The sequence below is a fragment of the Salvelinus namaycush genome, chromosome 3 (assembly GCF_016432855.1).
Source record: "Salvelinus namaycush isolate Seneca chromosome 3, SaNama_1.0, whole genome shotgun sequence".
NCBI classification, from domain to species: domain Eukaryota; kingdom Metazoa; phylum Chordata; class Actinopteri; order Salmoniformes; family Salmonidae; genus Salvelinus; species Salvelinus namaycush.
Genome location: NC_052309.1, coordinates 43,392,205 through 43,400,195, shown reverse-complemented (window position 1 = coordinate 43,400,195; position 7,991 = coordinate 43,392,205).

The following is a 7,991-nucleotide window of genomic DNA, read 5'->3' as shown; positions in this document are numbered from 1 at the left end:
TTATATAAATAAGGTATTTCTGTTTTTTTATTATGGGGTATGATGTGTAGATTGTTGAGCAACATTTTTTTTAAATCCAGGCCTATAACTTCTCTTAACTTCTACTTGCACACAATCCCGGATCCGGGAGCACCCTTATCAGTAAAAAAGCTGACTAGCATAGCCTAGCATAGCGCCACAAGTAAATACTAGCATCTAAATATCCTGAAATCACAAGTCCAAGACACCAGATGAAAGCTACACATCTTGTGAATCCAGCCATCATTTCTGATTTTTTAAATGTTTTACAGGGAAGACACAATATGTATTTCTATTAGCTAACCACGAAAGCAAAAGACACAACTTTTTTTTCCCACCATTTTTTTACTGCATAGGTAGCTATCACAAATTCGACCAAATAAAGATATAAATAGTCACTAACCAAGAAACAACTTCATCAGATGACAGTCTGATAACATATTTATTGTATAGCATATGTTTTGTTAGAAAAATGTGCATATTTCAGGTATAAATCATAGTTTTACATTGCAGCCACCATCACAACTCTCACCAAAGCAACTAGAATAACTACAGAGACCAACGTGAATTACCTAAATACTCATCATAAAACATTTATGAAAAATACACAGCGTACAGCAAATGAAAGACAAAGATCTTGTGAATCCAGCAATATTTCAGATTTTTTAAGTGTTTTACAGCGAAAACACAATATAGCATTATATTAGCTTACTACAATAGCCAACCACACAACAGCATTGATTCAAGCCAACAATAGCGATAACGAATAAACCAGCAAAAGATATAATTTTTTACACTAACCTTCTCAAACTTCTTCAGATGACAGTCCTATAACATCATATTACACAATACATATAGAGTTTGTTCGAAAATGTGCATATTTAGTGGCACAAATCGTGGTTATACAATGAGAATAGTAGCCAAGCTGCAAACAAAATGTCGGGAGAAATCTTGGGAGAGGCACCTAATCTAATCAATAACTAATCATAAACTTGACTAAAAAATACAGGTTGGACAGCAAATGAAAGATACATTAGTTCTTAATGCAACCGCTGTGTTAGATTTTTAAAATTAACGTTACTACGACATACAGCATGCGTTAAAGCGAGACCGCACCGAAATTAATGGCGGAATAGTAGGTCAACATTTTTCAACAGAACAACGAATTAACTTCATAAATAGTTCTTACTTTTTGATGAGCTTCCATCAGAATCTTGGGCAAGTTGTCCTTTGTCCAGAATCATCGTTGCTCGGTTGTAGATTGCCGTCTTCAACTTAGGAATTAGCAGCAAACATTAGCTATGTGGCCCAGACGTGCCCAACTCACTATAACGCAGCACAAAGAAATATCCGAAAATCGCAATATACTGATATAAACTGATATAACTCGGTTTAAAATAACTACATTATGATGTCTTTAACACCTATATCGAATAAAATCAGAGCCGGATATATCTAACTCCTATAACGAGAGCTTTTCAGAATGCATTCCTGAGGTCTGTCTTGCGTCATGGCGAACGTTGAAAAGAGTGCACCCCACGTTCCAAAACCCTTTATATGTCCTCAGATCTGCCTAGCAACACCATTCCAATTCTCACTGCTTGCTGACACCTAGGGGAAGGCGTATGCAGTGCATGTCGACCAATAGAATACATGCAAATTAATAAACTGACCCTAGAACAGAGTGCCTGATTTCAGATTTCTCACTTCCTGACAGGAAGTTTGCTCCAACTTGAGTTCTGTTTTACTCACAGATATAATTCAAACGGTTTTAGAGACTAGAGAGTGTTCTCTATCCAATAGTAATAATAATATGCATATTGTACGAGCAAGAATTGAGTACGAGGCAGTTTAATTTGGGAACGAAGTTTTTACAAAGTGAAAACAGCACCCCCTATTGAGAAAAGGTTTCTCTTAACTCTCAATTTATTACAGAAAACAAATTGATAAACACAATATGTAGGGAAAGTACTGCACATTTGAAATAGTGCCCTTTATTCACCTGAACTTTAGGCATCATATTATACTTTTGTAAGCCTACACAGTGCAGGGTTATTTTGCTGATAAAAAAAAACATGAAAATGGATCATCATAAATGACATGTTTTTTTGCCTTCATAATACTTATATCATACTGTATCTAACATTTTATACTTTGTTTAGGCAGAACAGTACCACAGTACAGTAGAAGTGAAAACCTTGTTTCCCATGGGATCTTTCCATTCTCTGTATGATGTTCATCATGAGTAACTTCAGCCCCCATGTTCCTCCACTAACTTCTCTACCCTGGGGTGTTATGATAATATATGATTCCACTCCCTCTTTCATTTCTCTTCTTCTGTGGTGTTATTTTAGGAGCAATCACCACACAACGCCCTTAGACAGTGCAGTTTGGTGAGTCTGAGTGGGCAAAGGTTCACTTTAACTTCTCACTTAATGGAATAAATATTGACTGTAATTGCATTGCAGGAATTCTATGTCATACAGGTCCTATGCAAAAAAAAGAAGGTTATATCCAAAGCTTTTCTGTGCATAATTAGGCTACAGTGTCTACTCTGTGTGTAAGCATTTTGTTGAATCGGTTTTCAAAAAACAAAAATACACATCATATACACTGTATGATATAAAAGTGACAGGTTCATCCAAAAATAGCATTCTCCCTTGAGAACGCAGACAGACAATATCACTTTGTGCTGCTCACGCATGCCTAGAAGTGCATAAGTAAAGATTCCAGATTTAGTGTTGATGCTACCACGAACGTATCATAATTCTAGTCAAGAATCTGTGCTCCAGCCAGGTGTGTGTGTGGTATCCAGGGGTTGGGAAAATACTTCACAGTGGACCAATGAAGGACATGCTATTGCTTGTTAGCCATTTAACAGTCCTATTGCATTAGACAGTAAAATGGCTTGTGGCCTCAAAAACTTTTGGTGAACGAATATTGTTAAGCCTTCCCTTCATGAGGTGCTACATCACTCTACATGTTTCTATGGTAATATACTCGCTTGAGTAACACAATCCCTCATTGTTGCCTGCCAATTTCAACAGAGCCTACATCAGATGCCTAGGCATAACATTCACATGTGAGATTACACATGGATGGTTTGATTCTCTCTCTCTCTCTCTCTCTCTCTCTCTCTCTCTCTCTCTCTCTCTCTCTCTCTCTCTCTCTCTCTCTCTCTCTCTCTCTCTCTCTCTCTCTCTCTCTCTCTCTCTCTCTCTCTCTCTCTCTCTCTCTCTCTCTCTCACACACACACACGCACGTACGCACGCACCCACGTCAGATCTGGATAAAGTGAAACATCAATGTATGTGTTTGAACCACAAGTTATTTCTGAGGACACTTCTAGTTGTCTTCATTTGGGTGTAGAGTGAATCATATCAGTGATATGATATCACCCAATACACCATGGGAGGTATAGGTATCGAGCACCTCAGAGTAGGAGTGCTGTTCAAGGATTCAGTAAGATTAGGTCACTCCTGTCCATATCATCTTATTCATTGTGATGAGATCAAAAAGGCTAAACTTGTCCTAAGTCAGCCCCATGTCTTTGAGAGTAATACTGTATGTTGTATTTAAGTAACCTTCTGTCTTATGTAACCATACCAAACGTAACATATCATACTCATTTGTATGTTACAGATTTATATTTCCTATGTTACGTCTAGTCTACGAGACCAGGCTGGAGGAACAGATATAGCTAGACTGAAATTAGATACATATTTTTTTTCAAGTGCACTTGAAATATGCAGCATGCAATATGAATTGTCTTGATCGTATGAAGAGGTAATACTGTTGACTATTTAGTAAATTTATTGAAAGCTAGCTAATGTTACAGCTTGACTAGCCTAGCCAGCTACTGTAAATGTACATTCATGTCTTATTAGCTATCTGTCAATTAATTACATTTTTTGAGTCATGTTTTGGCATGGTTATACTGTATGTCTCATTTCAAGTAACTAGCTGCAAGCTTGAAAGAACATTCAATCATACACTTTACAGAAAAACCCACTTAAAAACATCTAGATCGAAAGATGTGTGTGTGCCATGTATGCTAGAATTGAGGTTTTAAAACGACAGCTGCGTATGCATATTTGCCAGTACATATGGCATAGCCTACACATATAGCATACCTTGCAATATAATCTTCTCTAAAAAACAGTTGTAAAATGTGCTCTGCATTAAGATAACCAGAGTTGATTTCTAAACCAGATGAGTTGTCAAATAGTAGCTGCCCATACCATAGTGGGCATGCATATCGTTAGATGCATTGGAATACAAGGTATGGAGACTGATAACGAGCCTGTTGGATTATAAACACAGCAAAAAAAGAAACGTCCCTCAGGACCCTGTCTTTCAAAGATAATTCGTAAAAATCCAAATAACTTCACATATCTTCATTGTAAAGCGTTTAAACACTGTTTCCCATGCTTGTTCAATGAACCATAAACAATTAATGAACATGCACCTGTGGAACCTGTTGTTAAGACACTAACAGCTTACAGACAGTAGGCAATTAAGGTCACAGTTATGAACACTTAGGACACTAAAGAGGCCTTTCTACTGACTCTGAAAAACCAAAAGAATGATGCCCAGGGTCCCAGCTCCTCTGCGTGAACGTTCCTTAGTCATGCTGCAAGGAGGCATGAGGACCGTAGATGTGGCCAGTGCGATAAATTGCAATGTCCGTACTGTGAGACGCCTAAGACAGTGATATAGGGAGACAGGACGGACAGCTGATCATCCTCGCAGTGGCAGACCACGTGTAACAACACCTGCACAGTATCGGTACATCCGAACCTCACACCTGCGGGACAGGTACAGGATGGCAACAACAACTGCCCGAGTTACACCAGGAACACACAATCCCTCCATCAATGCTCAGACTGTCCGCAATAGGCTGAGACAGGCTGGACTGAGGGCTTGTAAGCCTGTTGTAAGGTAGATCCCCAACAGACATCACCGGCAACAACGTTGCCTATGGGCACAAACCCACCGTCGATGGACAAGACAGAACTGGAAAAAAGTGCACTTCACTGACGAGTAGCGGTTTTGTCTCACCAGGGGTGATGGTCGGATTCACGTTAATCGTCGAAGGAATGAGAGTTTCACCGAGGCCTGTACTCTGGAGCAGGATCGATTTGGAGGCGGAGGGTCCTTCATGGTCTGGGGCGGTGTGTCACAGCATTATCGGACTGAGCTTGTTGTCATTGCAGGCAATCTCAACGCTGTGCGTAACAGGGAAGACATCCTCCTCCCTCATGTGGTACTCTTCCTGCAGGGTCACTTACACTGGGCGCACACCGAGCAGGAGGAAACATAAACCCTCACGTCCTTAGCCAGGGTAGGCAACCAGTAATTCCCAGTCAGACAGTGCACCATCCGACCGATCCCCGGATGACCAGAGGAGGGTGATGTGTGGCCCAACAGATCAACTGGTCATTGACAGCAGACGGAACGTACTGATGGCTGACGGGACACTGGAGTGGAGCGGGCTCTGTACGCAACGCCTGCTCAATGTCCGCGTCCAGCTCCCGCGTCCAGCTCAATGTCCGCTACCAGGCAGGAGGCCGGGAGTATGGGAGTCTGAACCATGGGCCGCTCTTCTGTGTCATACAGCCGGGACAGTGCGTCTGCCTTCACACTCTGGGAACCTGGTCTGTAGGACAGGGTAAACACAAAACGGGTAAAGAACATGCCTGATGAGGATTCAGTCTCCTCGCTGCCCGGATGTACTCCAGGTTGCGGTGGTCAGTCCAGATGAGGAAAGGGTGTTTAGCCCCCTCAAGCCAATGTCTCCACGCCTTCAAATCCTTAACCACAGCCAAAAGCTCCCGGTCCCCCACATCATAGTTCCGCTCCGCCGGGCTGAGCTTCTTCGAGAAGAAAGCACAGGGGCGGAGCTTTGGTGGCGTGCCCGAGCGCTGAGAGAGAACGGCTCCTATCCCAACCTTGGACGTGTCCACCTCCACTACGAATGCCAAAGAGGGATCCGGATGGGCCAGAACGGGAGCTGAGGTAAACAGAGCTCTTAGATGCCCAAAAGCCCTGTCCGCCTCAACCGACCACTGCAGACGTACAGGACTAGCCTTCAGCAGTGAGATAATGGGAGCAGCCACTTGACCAAAACCCCGGATAAATCTCCGGTAGTAATTGGCAAACCCTAAAAATCGCTGCACCTCCTTTACCGTGGTGGGAGTCGGCCAATTACGCACGGATGCAATGCGGTCACTCTCCATCTCCACCCCTGATGTGGAAATGCGATACCCAAGGAAGGAGACAGCCTGCTGAAAGAACAGGCATTTCTCAGCCTTGACGTACAGGTCATGCTCCAACAGTCGTCCATGTACCTTGCGCACCAAGGGCACATGCTCGGCGTGTGTAGCGGAGTATATCAGAATGTCATCGATATACACCACTACACCCTGCCCGTGCAGGTCCCTGAAAATCTCGTCTACAAAGGATTGGAAGACTGATGGAGCATTCATCAACACGTACGGTATGACGAGGTACTCATAATGCCCTGAGGTGGTATTAAACGCTGTCTTCCATACGCACCAGGTTGTACGCACTCCTGAGATCTAGATTAGTGAAGAAGCGCGCCCCGTGCATTGACTCAAACGCCGTGGCGATAAGAGGTAGCGGGTAACTGTACCTCACAGTGATTTGATTGAGACCTCGATAGTCAATGCACGAGCGCAGACCTACATCCTTCTTCACAAAAAATAAACTCGAGGAGGCGGGTGAAGTGGAGGACCGAATATACCCCTGACACAGGGATTCAGAGACATATGTCTCCATAGCCGCCGTCTCCGCTTGCGACAGGGGATACACATGACTCCTGGGAAGTGCAGCGTCTACCAGGAGATTTATCGCACAATCCCCCCCGTTGATGGGGTGGTAATGGAGTTGCCTTCATTTTACAGAAGGCGAGAGCCAAATCGGCATATTCTGGGGGGAGGCGCATATTCTGGGGGGAGACCTGGTCTGGACTTTCCACCGTGGTAGCACCAATGGAAACCCCTACACACCTCCCCGAGCACTCTCGCGACTACCCCGTGAGAGCCCTCTGTTGTCAGGAAATGGTGTGGTTATGACGAGCCAACCAGGGAAGGCCTATTAACACGGGAAACGCGTGAGGATTGAGGAAGAGACTGATTCTCTCCTCGTGACCCCTCTGCGTCTCCATGGCCAGGGAGATGGTGGCTTCCCTGATTAGCCCGGACCCTAATGGTCGACTATCCAGAGCGTGTACCGGGAAAGGTCTAACCCCAGGAATAATGGGGAGCCCTAAACTAAGGACGAACGCTCTGTCGATTAAAATTCCCAGCTGCGCCTGAATCGACGAGCGCCTTATGCTGGGAATGCGGGGAAAACAAACAGGTACAAACAGGTGGACAACAGAGGACTCTGGATGAGAGTGGTGCAGACTCACCTGGGGTGACGCCAGAGTTCCCTGCTTGCTGCCTCGACTCCCAGAGGGACCAACCACAGATGCGGCCACAGATGGTGCACGTGAAGGTCCCTCCTCCAGCCTCCCTACGCGCAGCCTCCAACCTCCTCCAACCTCCTCCAACCTCCCAGCTCCATGGGCACTGGAGCGGGAGTGCTGGAAGATGGAACCGACAGAGCCCCCTCGGGACGTCCGCGGGTGACCAGCAGGTCTGCTTCTTAACACAGCGCGCATCCAACCCGGAAGCCAGCCGCACCAATGTGTCAGAGGAAACACTGTGCACCTGGTGACCTGGTTAGCGTGCACTGCGCCCGGCCCACCACAGGAGTTGCTAGTGCGCGATGAGACAAGGATATCCCTACCGGCCAAACCCTCCCTAACCCGGACGACGCTAGGCAATTGTGTGTCGCCCCACGGGCCTCCCGGTCGCGGCCAGCTGCGACAGAGCCTGGGCGCGAACCCAGAGTCTCTGGTGGCACAGCTAGCACTGCGATGCAGTGCCCTAAACCACTGCGCCACC